The sequence below is a fragment of the Sminthopsis crassicaudata genome, chromosome 2 (genome assembly GCF_048593235.1).
Source record: "Sminthopsis crassicaudata isolate SCR6 chromosome 2, ASM4859323v1, whole genome shotgun sequence".
NCBI classification, from domain to species: Eukaryota; Metazoa; Chordata; class Mammalia; order Dasyuromorphia; family Dasyuridae; genus Sminthopsis; species Sminthopsis crassicaudata.
The window spans coordinates 23959589-23972229 of NC_133618.1; the positions used below are offsets into that span (position 1 = coordinate 23959589).

At 33.3% G+C, this 12641-nt stretch overlaps 1 protein-coding gene across 1 annotated transcript in view; it reads right to left on the bottom strand.

Annotated features, from left to right (window-relative positions):
* Positions 1-12641, bottom strand: part of CTNNA2 (catenin alpha 2) — a 1514496-nt gene that overhangs the window by 1318189 nt on the left and 183666 nt on the right.

The following is a 12641-nucleotide window of genomic DNA, read 5'->3' on the forward strand; positions in this document are numbered from 1 at the left end:
TCTTTGTATCTTTTGCTATTGGGTTTTATGTGGGTTTATTTTGTATCTTGCAACTTTGCTAAACTTGTGTATTATTTCTAATAGCTTTTTTGTTGATTCTCTAGGTCCTCAGAATCTTAGAAGACTTAGTTCCCTCTGGGGACCCAACCTACCCAGACTAGAGGAGGTGCTATCCAGTAATACTTTGGAAAACTAAGTTAGTCTTTAGGGCAACATCAAAGTAGCTAATATTTCTATTTCCTTAACTCTTTTTTCAATGATATTTTCTTATCTATAACTTCTAAAGGCCTTGGAAAATCATAGTGAAGTTATATAATAAAGATTTTAAATTGAAAGAAATCTGCTTGAATAATGGAACTCAATCCTGGGCATTTGAGTGCCATAAAAGTGGCATGAAACAGGAATATAGATAGAGGGTTGGATGTGACCTTAGAGACTATCTGTTCCAACCTCCTCATTTTACAGCTGAGATAATTGAGGGCCCAGGAGTTAACTGCCTTGATCACAAAACTCGCAAGGATCAGAAAGGACATTTAAACCTGTATCTTCTGATTCAAAACATTGCTCTTTCCTCTGTACCAAGATGCCAGATATTGAACAGAAGTTAAATATTATTTAATGCCATCTTTTATTTGTTAAATGATTATTCATTTGAACTTATACATGAGTTGAATTATAGTCATTAAGCAAGTGAATATAGGCTAACATTAAAAAAGAAAAACATGAATCCTTCAAATTTTGGCACACACAATTTTATTCAAAAAACTTAAGGATCATTTCCACTACAGAGCAAATTGACTGAATTTATTACCATAATTTCCCCTCTTTATTAAAATATTTTAGTAATAAAAATGAGAGAAGCTGGATAAGGAGGATTAATGTGTATAAACTTATAATAGCAAACTTCAATATGGCATATTAAAGTTTACATACTGCTTTAATTATATTTTATTCAATCTTGATACCAGAACTGTGAGGTAAATATTATATGTATTCTATATTTTACGCATGAGCAAACTGAGTGTAATGATGGAAGACTTGTCTATATTAGTTCATAGCTGGCTTTAGACACTAACTGTGTGACACTCATTTAACTCTTTCTACCTGAGTTTCCCAATATGTAAAATGAGCTAGAGAAGGACATGGCAAATCATTTCCATATCTTTGCTCAGAAAACCCCAAATAAGGTCACAAAGAGTCAGATATGGTTTAAAAATGACTGAACAATACAATAAAAAACAACAGAAGAAGGTATGAGGAAGAGGTATGAGGTAGAAAGATCAAATATGAGACAACTGTATAAATTTAGTAGAAATATAATAAGGGAAGTGAGCAGGCAGAAGGGATGTAAAGAAACATGTGGAGGAAAAAATGACAACAAATACATTTAGATATATAGTGGGAAAAAGGTATATAAGCAGATTTCTTGGTGAGAAGAGGAAAGACTTCATAACGGAGACATCATATAACCTAAACATTGGAAGAAAAGTTGAATTTCTCCTGGAATGAGATCAAACAGAGGTTCATCCCAGCCTTGGATATAGCCAGGATAGAAGAAAAGTGGTAGGAAATGTGGCACCATGTAAAGTATCTTTTTTTGAATATAACAGAAAATGTAAATAAGTTATTATTTTCAGAATGTATTACTGTTCTAAAATAGCATAGATGCTATTCTTCTAAATAGTGTTTAACCTGTTATATTTATAATGGTTCAATTTTTGGTAATTTATCTGTATCATTTATTTCGAGTTTATTAGGTTACATGTCAAACCTTAATATCTTTTCATATGAATATATATATATATATATATATATACTATATATATATATATATGTATGACTTTGAATCATAAGGTACATTAGATCTCTTTAAAATGGGGATGGCTAATACGTTGGAAAACAGAATCTCAAAATATCTTAACTCATTAGACCACTGGATCACATTTAATGAGATGAAAATGGAAATTAATAAGGATACATTTAAGATTTTATGCTTGTGTTAAAATGTCAACTACACAGGTAAAAGGTGATAGTACATGTAGAAACATCAGTTGGGCTGGATGGAAAAAAGAGAGCCAGGGATTATAGTGGACTGAAAGTTTGAGATTAATAAAAAGGAAAACATTACCCTCCTCTGTTTGCCACACCCTCCTTTAAAAGAAAATACACACTTAGATTGATCTACCAAAGTCCGGTAACAAATCATATTCAAACAATATTTGGAGAACTCTGTATTTAATGCCACATGTAATATGTGAAGAACAACAATGATAAAATAAAGAATGAATATAGCCAGGAAAGCAGGAGGGTGAAGGACTTGGAGTTCAGGCCAGCCATTAGATGATCAGTTAAAGGAATAGGATGTTCAGTTCAGAAAAGAGAAAATATGATTGGAGGAGAGAGGAAGAGTATCTCTCTTTAAACAACTGAAGGACCATAATGCCGAAGATTTTTTTCTGTGTGATCCCAATGGAAAAAACTTAAAGCAATGAGTAGAACAGAAGAAAACCATTTTTTTTTTCCCCTGAAGCTGGGGTTAAGTGACTTGTCCAGGGTCACACAGCTAGGAAGTGTTAAGTGTCTAAGACCAGATTTGAACTCGGGTCCTCCTGAATTCAAGGGTGGTGCCACCTAGCTGCCCCTAGTAAACTATTTTCTATTATTGCACTGGTTCAAAAAATAGCATAGGGTGCCTCAGAAAGCAAAGGATTCTCATTGGGCCACTTGTAGGACACGATGACGTAAAGATACTTATGAATGGCTTTCCTACATTAAGATTTTATGACTGACCAAGCTCCCTCATTCTGTAAATGAAGAAACTGAGTTTTAAGAAGTTAAATGACAAGGTCACAGTTTAGATGCAGCACAGCTGGAAACTAAACCTACACTACTGGTCTAGCCAATATCCCTTTCTCTATACACTGCCTACTCCGTCCAAGTCCCCATCTTTACTTAAATCAGATTTGTTAAATAAACACAAATCATTGTTGACTTTCCAATAGAGATTCAAAAGTTCTTCAGCAGACCTTAGCCAAGCCACTTAATGTCTTTCAATCTCAGGTTACTTGTCTATAAAAAAAAAAAAAAAAAATAGAGTGTAATAGAACCTACTTTACAGGATTATGAAGAATAACAAAAGAGTTGATACATATTAAACTCTTTACAAATCTAAATGTGATACATAAATACTATTTTAAAATTTTTATTATTTCACTAGATGTGTCCTTTCAGAATTACACATCTAAGCATACTGCCTCCCTAAAGACTTCCACAGTTATACAAAAAACCCATCATCAATAGGAGGCCAATTCTCTGGAGATGAGCTACTCTTAGGATGGTTAATTTGCAAAAAGGAGAAATCTAATCCATTTGTATGCCTACATTAGAGACCTTCACAACTTTGAGATGACCTTCTAGAGTCCACATGTGGTCCACACTTCAGAAGAAGGTATGAAGGGCAATGGCTTTCATGGAAAAGATGCTAAAACATCACTCCTTGAAAATAAGACTTTATGAACTATAAAAATGGAACCCATCTTCCCTTAGGGTTTTGTATGTGTGTGAATGTTTGTGCATACACACACAGACACAAACATACATGATTACACACACACTGCATACATACAAAATCAGTCAGGAAGTATTTTTTTAATGGAAAAAAAGATTAATCTGCTCTTTAGACTATTAATCAAAATTAAATATAGACAACAACCTTGTTTTGTAATACGAACAAACTTTTAATTGCTCTGGTAATTTCAAATTTATTCATATCAGCTTTTTCTAAATTTGGGAAATTGTAATGTTGTGAGTATGAACTTTGGCCACATACCAAAAGAGAAATATTTCCTGAAATGTCTCTTCATTTTCTATCTGGAAGATTATTGATCTTAATCTTTCAAACATTCCAAGACTTATACTTGGGTGGAGGAGTATGATTCCAATAATGATTTTTTAAAATATGCCAGAACATAAGAGGTGAAAGAAAGCACTAGGGAAAAAGTGCAAGAAACCTCTCAAATTCAATAGTTCAAATATAAATTTCCAGTCATTAATTTTCTTCTTACCAAATGTCATTTGCATGAGTTCAGAGAAAGACAAATATCAAAAGAGAACACAAAGTAAAAAACAAGATTCCTATGGGTGGCCTTTTACATTCAGGCTAGAAAGTCTACTCTAATGTGGTTTATAGTCAACATACTATAGACAAGCCAAAAAAGAAAGAAAGAAATTTATCAATGAAATAATTATAATTAATCAAATATGTATGAAGGATGGGATTGACTAAACCAATAAAAAACAAATAAGGAGGTAAGGAAATGGATTTAAGCTTTCATCTCCTGCCACCTACAAGGTTTAATCCAGATAGATGATAGATTTAAAAAATAAATACATATGTAAATGTCCTAATTTATAATAATGTGATTAATAATGATATGCTCCAATTGTGTATATGTGATGGGGGTGAGGGACATTTTTTCTTGCTTATTCAGAAAATAACTAAACAAGGTATTGGTGCCATATTAAATTCAAATTTTATATTCTTTACATCAATAAGCAATATAATCAAACTAAAAAGTATAATAAAATAAGGAAATTATATGCAAACATACCAAAGTAAACATTTATTTCTTGAAATTCACTTAAGTACTTATTCATTTTTAATAGAGGCAATGTCCTGTCCATTATGGATTATAACCAAAAATACATTATCTTTTCATAAAGCAAATACAAACTATTATTAATAATAAATAGCTAGTAACAGATCTATAGAGATAAATAGATAATTAGACAGGCAGACAGATAGATAGATAGATAGATAGATAGATAGATAGATAGATAGATAAGAGCATCAAGTGCTTCCATTGTTCCAGGCACATTCCAATTGTTAGGAACACAAGTTTCAGTAGCATCTAACTCTTTGTGACCCAATTACGTGTGCGTGTGTGTGTGGGGGGGGGTTGTTTGTTTTGTGCAGATTCTGGGATGGTTTGTCACTGGGGTAGTTCTTCACTTCCTTCTCCTGCTCATTTTACAAATGAGGAAAGTGAGGTAAACAAGTTTAATGGCATCGTCTAGGGTCACACAAGCAGTAAATGTCTGAAATTGGACTTAAATTCAGATCTTTCTAACTCTACGCTTGATGTCCTCTCCAACATACTATCCAGCTGCCCATCCATAATCATTGATTATGTCTTAATATCTCAAAAATTTCTAAGCTCAGATTTCTAAAGAGGGAAATCAGTGGCAAATATTTGGGATGTTGAATACTTGAGGGAAATCACCAGTTATTGACGCTGTTTGACACATAGTAGGTGATTAAAAATGCTTTTTTGTTTAATAGATGGCATCTTCCTACAAAAAACTGTATTCAGAACATGGGTAACAAAAACAAAAACAAAAGTAACCTATTTTTACCCTCAGAAACTTGCATTCTTTTATAAGTTAATATAGTATGTAGGATATGGTCAAAAGGAACAAAAAAAAAATTTAGTTTTCAAAGGGCTTAAAAAAGGTTCCCATTGTTTTCAATACTGGGACTTAGGTCATTTTTTAAATTTCATATTAATCAGTGGCCCATTGGATAGAGTGTCAGGTCTGGAGTCAGAAGACCTGAATTCAAATCTAGATTCAGACACTTATCAGATGTGTGAACCTGGGCAAGTCATTTAACCCTAATTACCCCTGTTTCTTGATAAAAGGATTTGGAAAAGTTAAAGGGCAAACCACTCTATTTTTTTTTTTTTTTTTTGGCTAGGAAAACCCCAAAGGGGGTCATGAAGAGTCAGAAATGACTCTTCAACAAAAATTTTAAATATTTTCCAGAAAAAAGAAGAAGTTTTCTTCTTTCTTTCCAAAAGGAAATATTTTTAAAATAAACCTTGAATTTAATAAAGGCAAAACTCCAACCCCCAGGGAAGGGTTAGGCTCTAGACAAATACACACTAAATCTAAGAACACCAGCTGATTGCTCCCTGGCCATATATCCAAGCAAGTACATGTTTCTCAAAACAGACAGAAATTTCCAAGAATAATTTCTTTTAATTTACATGGCAGTGACCTCCATATCATAACTTTTCCCCGAGGAATCTCCCAAGGAGCAGCACTGCAAGATAAACACTTTCAGGCCTCATTTTCTATTAAAATAAAATTAACAGCTAAACTTGTGTTGGCGATCTAAAATATTTATTAGCATTAAATTGTAATGTGATTTGTCTTATTACAGTAAATGAGTTCTCAAATTCTCTTGCCTCCTTGTTCTCCCTCCATTCTTTGTCATTCTCTCTGGGGAAAGGCAGCAAGGCTGCTGGGTCTGAGTATTTTGGGGGAAATTCTTCTGACTTTTTTGAATTTCAAAAGTCTCTATTTCTTTCCTCAGTAATGGAAGCTTGGAATAGCTTTTATTCTCAGGGCCATATTCTGCACTATTTATTAAAATCCTCAATTCCATATGAAAATCCAAGTGCTTTCTTTTTATTAATTGGTGTTCTGAGGTCTGATTGCCATGTCAGACTTCCTGCTAAGATCTTATTCCAATGGACATGGGAGGAATGCCTGAAGCATGATAATAGATGCTTAAATATTTTATAGGAGGGGCAGCGAAGTGATTGGGCCAGGAGTCAGGAAAACTCATCTTCCAAAGTTCAAATCTGGCCTCAAATACTTAATAATTAAGTGAACACACATCTACCTGTTTGCTTCAGTTTCATCATCTGTAAAATGAGCTGGAGAAGGAAATGGCAAATCATTCCGGTAACTCTGCCAAGAAAACCCCAAATGGAGTGACAAAGCCTTGGACACAACTGAAAATGACTGAACACTGTTTTATAGACTTAGTATCAAATGTGGAGGTTTTTTTGTGTTTTTTTTTAACTATTCATGGGGTGCAGCTTCTAGGGAAAATTTAGCAGAAATTCTGAGGTCCCCTGACCTTAGCATGCTATTGTTCTAACAATCTGTCTCTCAATGATTCTAAAGTCTTCTGATTTTTAGCAATATAATAATATAGTTTAATAGTTCTTCCTCTAGATTTTAGTGAAGATATAGCAATAATCCTGAGGTCCCCTGACCTTAAAGTGCTTTTGTTCTAACAATCTATCAATGGTTCTAAAGTTTCCTGGTCTTAGGAACTAGTACACTCCTACAAATATTGCTGACTGTGAGATAGACAATTTTTTGGTCAGTGATAACCAAGTTCCTGGGACCATAGTAAAAAGATCATCCCTCAAACCTACTTGTAAACCATAAAATTAGAAAATAAGTAACATGAAACTCTGGCCTCTCTAACTTTGTCCTATAAATTTATCTTCTTGTTCTCTGCTAAATTCTTTTGGAACTGAGCCCAGTTCAATTTCCATTACAATTATACAAATTTTTGCCCCTTGACTTAGAGATGATTTTAAGGCTGCAAATTCTTTTGAGACACCTCATGACACTGGTCTGCAACCCCAACCTTTTGGGGTCTCCTTTTGAACATCAGCACTATCACATTTCAATTAGATAGATAGATAAATACAGATATATACATCATTTCTTTAAACTAGGTATTGGACTATGAGCTTTTCATATATAAAAACTATTTGTTTTGGGGCAGCTAGGTGGCACAGTGGATAGAGCACCAGCCTTGAATTCAGGAGGACCTGAGTTCAAATGTGGCCTCAGACACTTAACACTTCCTAGCTGTGTGACCCTGGGCAAGTCACTTAACCACTGCCTGGGGTGAGGGGAACACTATTTGTTTTGTCTTTTTTTTGCCTTCTTTTTGGTATCTTTAGTACCTGACAGAGTGCTTGGGATATATAGCAGGGAGATATTAAATGCTTGCTGACTGATGTCTGCAGAAAATAATGACAGTATTCCTTCTATAAGTACCCCATTAAAGTCAGTTTTTGCTAGAACTAAGGCACAAAGTCAGACTCATCAGCTCACCATCTCATTATACAAAGTGAAATATATAATGTATTGTACTTTGAAGGAAAGGGGGTGCTAAAGCATTATATTTATCTCACAGGCTCAAAATTACCGAGTAGACAAACCCAGGGCTTCTTAAATTTATACCATTCATGACTCCTTTTTTCCACTGGAGAAATTTTATGTGACTCCTGAATACACAGCATAGAAAATAGGCATACAAATCAAATATTTATTGATAATAAATCATAATTTTGTGGCCCCCAACATTCAGTTACATGGCCATTTAGAATTATAATCCACAGTTTAAGAAATTTGGGGCTAAACCATGAATGGAAAGCATAACAGGAGTGTCAATAAATGTGTCTTAGACTCTTAAGCAATGATTTTAGCTTATATGTCTTAATTCTTTTACTTAGAAAGGGGATAAAAGAAAGGTGATAATATTGCTACAATTTATTTAATTAAAAAGAGGGATAAAATATCTGAGCACCACACTCTAAATAGCTCTCATAAGCCATAATTTTAAAAGTTTAATTTAGATATTCAGCCATTTTGACAGAATCCCCAAATTTGAGAATTGGATTGGACTCCAAAAGTCATCAACTTGAATTTATACCATAAAAGAATCTCACTATAATATATTCAAGTTTTTATCTTTGGCTTAATGGACTCCTTTGAGCAGAAACCTATAAGTTCCCCTAAGGCAGCCAATTCTAGTTGGCGAATAATCATTGTTAGAAAGTAAATTCACCCTTGTAGAACCTCTACCTGTGGACCCTACTTCTCTTCACTGGAATGCAAGAAATTATTCAATCAATACGAGTTTTCTAAGTGCCTAGTGCATTCCGGCATAACAGAGACAAAAGCAAAAGTGAGACAGACCTCAGATTCAAGGAGCTGATAGTCTATTGTCTAATGTCAAGCCAAGAGTCATTTCCCATGACAACCCTTCAAGTATTTGAAGATAGCTATCATCTCCGCCCCTGAATCTTTTCTTCTAACAAAATATTTCCAATTTCCTCAACTGATCCTCATAAAATATAGAATCCATGTCCTTTGCCATCCTGATTTTGCTCCTTTGGCTACTTGAAAGGTTATTAAAAATATATTTTGTGAACAGGAAAGAATACACTGGCATCATCCTTGTTTTCCTACTAAATATGCTTTGTCTGATGCAGCCAAAATCATATTCATATTTTTGGCTATGATAACATACAACCAATCATACTGACTACTCTTCTGTCAGTTAACACCCTCTTCCCCCACTGGTTTAATCAAGGTTCTGCCATTTTTGTACTTAGGAAACCGACTTAAAAATCCAAGAATAAGATCATATAATTCCTCCTACTAAATTCATTTTGGAATTTCAGCTTTTGAATATGATACTGTCTAGCCTAAAAAAATCATTTTTGCATGCTGATCCTCTCATCTGTTATGTTAACCGTTTCTATCAGCTCTGTGCCATTTGTCAATATAATAGTAAAAAATAGTAAAAATAAAATAATAATAACTGTAAATCACTTCTGCTTTTATCTAAGTCAATGATTGAAATGCTTAATGGCACCCATGCCAAAATTAAGCTGACAAACTCTTAGTCTTGTCATTTAACCAATCCCAAATTGTTCTGTAGGCATTATTGTTTAGCCTGCACTTCTTCATTTTTTTTCCCTGCAAGCATACTTGAGGAGCTCACATTGAAATAAATGATGCCTACAAAATTTCCTTAATCTCCCATTTCAAGATTACTATTCAAAAAGAAATGTTATTTGGTTTGTCATAACTAGATTTTGATAAAGTTATTCTGACTCTTGGTGATGACTTTTTCGTTTTCTTTTTATTGACTAAATCTTTCATTAATAATCTGTTCTATTTTTTTCCCCTAGAAATTAAAGTAACTGACAGATTCTTTCTGCTTCCCTTTTCTGAACAGAAGGCAATGTATGCCCTTCTGCATGAATAAAGCTACATTAGCAAGTAGGTGGCCCAGTGGAGTGTCAGGAACACTCATTCTTGAGTTCAAATCTGACTTCAGACATTTGGTGGCTGGGTGACCTTGGATAAAGTCACTTTACCTAATTTGCTTCAGTTTCTCATCTGTAAAATGAGATGAGAAAGGAAATGGCTTTGTGAAGAAAAACCCAAATGATGTCACAAAGATTCAGAGACTACTGTGAGGAATGAACAACAATTGAACTGGACTTGTTCAGTAAGCACTTCTCACATGGAGTTCATAGGGTCCTCAAATTTGAAATATTACAAATAATGTTTCTAAAAAGAACTTTTACTTTTTTCAGTAACAAAGGATTTGTGGGATGATTAGAAAAAGTGCTCTGAACTTGAAGTATTGACTTCAAATAGTAGCTCAGGCACTTAGTATATTTGTAACTTTGCACAAGTCCCTTCAAGCTCCCAATGCCTCAGAGTCCTCATGTATAAAATAAGACAATTATACTAGAGCATTTTTAAGCCAGAATGGCATGAAGTTAAGAATTTGGGGAAGGAGAAGCTCTGACATTCATTTTAATACCAGTATTTTGATTTATGATCTTAATTGATCAAGGGCAATTGTTAAGTTGTTTTAGTCATAGCTGATTCTTCCTGACCCCATTTTGAATTTCCTTGGCAAAGATACTGGAGTGCTTTGCCATTTCCTTCTCCAGATAAGGCACTGATACACACTGGCTTAAGTGACTTGACCTGAGACACACAGTAAGTATCAAGAGTATGGATATGAATTCAGGCCTTTATGATTCCAGACCCAGGTCTCTAACCACTTTGCAATCTTGTTGCCCTTTCCTGGTATCAAGTCAAGGTTGGCCTTTTTTTTACTCTCATATCCAACATAAAAGTTGTTCTCTTTGACAAAAAAACAAGAAGCAAAACTTTTGACTATTTCTGCTTTCTTTCTTTTTAAAATTACAACTTAATATTTAATATCAACACCACAAATTGTTTGCACTGCATGATTTACATTTAAACAAATATATCTCAATAACGACAATGACAAACAGGTTTATTTCAGTCTTTTATTCAGGTCTTATCTTGCATTCTGTTTCTTCTCATTCATTTAATTTTTTACATTCTCATAGTTAGATGGAAAACTCATGAATATTGTCACTTCCAGTTATTTAAGACACCCTGATTAGGATGAAACTATATTCACAGCAATGGGATTGTCAACTTAGAATATCACATAGGTTTTCCTGAATTAATGGGACACTCTTAAACTTAGGAAAAGTGATATTGAGAATTAAATAAAAGCTATTTATGTTTTTGCTTTCTTTCTAAAAAGTAGAGCTGCCTCTTCTCTGATCCTCCTTTGTCCACAGGATAGCTTTAAAAACACTAACAATCACTCTTGGTTATCTACATTACTCAACAACCTCAACACATTTTGATAATTAGCATCCCTGAAATTACCATATTCCTATTCACCTTCTATTGCCTGACTTTACCTCCACCTTCACTGTATATGTTTTTAAATTTTATTTTTAAAATTTATTTTTATTATAATAAATAAAATTTATTTATTTAATTTTTTAAAATTTTATTTAAATTTAAAATTTATTTATTAAAATTTTATCCTGTTCATTGTTTTCCTCACACAATTCTCATTTCCAGGTCCTCCCTAGAAAACTGAAGGCAGACATCGATATAAATGAATAAAGAGAGGCTGGGAACTCAAGATATGGCAAGGTAAAAACTGCTGTTTGATCTTTTATAAATATGAACCGTTTCTGAGATTACAGATTATGCCTGATGGAGACAAAGAATGAAAAGAAGGTCATAGGTTTTTCTATACCATTTGTAATTCCAGTTGTAATTGATAGGAGTAGAACTCCTAGGATGAGAATCAAGTGTGAGGGATTGAAAGTATCCTCATATGTTTCAGGAGTAGGAGGTTTATCAAAAGAACTTTTTATAAGTAGAATGTAAGTAATGATAAAACACAAGCTGTTATGAAAATCCATAGAACTGTAGTCAACAATAACATAAAGTATTGCTGATGTAAATCTTATGCATTGTGTACAAAACTGTTTCTTTTAACAGGTTTTAGCTTTAACAGGTTATAAATTCAATTTGAATTACAAATTCAAACACTTTTTTCACTATTTGAGAATTTGAGAATTACCAGAACCTTCTATTCCAGCCCAGACATGGACAATTCCCATGAGAAAAATATATATTTCACGAACAAAATATCTTCTAAAATGAGTACTGCAAATGAACATTTTGAAGTTGTTGTTGTTATTGTTTTTTTTCTAGTGACAGTCATCATGATGAAATATGGCAAAGGGAGACAACATTGAAATGAGACAGCTAAATTTCAATAAAATAAACATTGTCAACTGAAGAGAAATTCAATAGATAATGTTCAGCTTATAATCACTGTTTTTAACCATATATTTGCATTTAAAAGTGAAGTAGAAATCTTTTATATAGCCTTTGATTTAAGAATTGCAAATGAGCTTCACCCAGCCCAGTAGTTCTCCTCAATTAGCCTATCAAATAATTTCCACAAATTATATGTTTTTATTTGGATGACTTTCAAAAACAAGAATTTTAAATCCCAGTTGGCTAAGAAGTTGATCAAGTAGACTTGCAAAATACAGTCTGAATTCATAATTTAAAAAATGTTCAATGAATGGCTAGATATTAAACAAAAAGTCTGTTTCTCTTTTTGTAAGATTTCCACAAAAATCATATGAACATAATAGAAAACTTTCTTA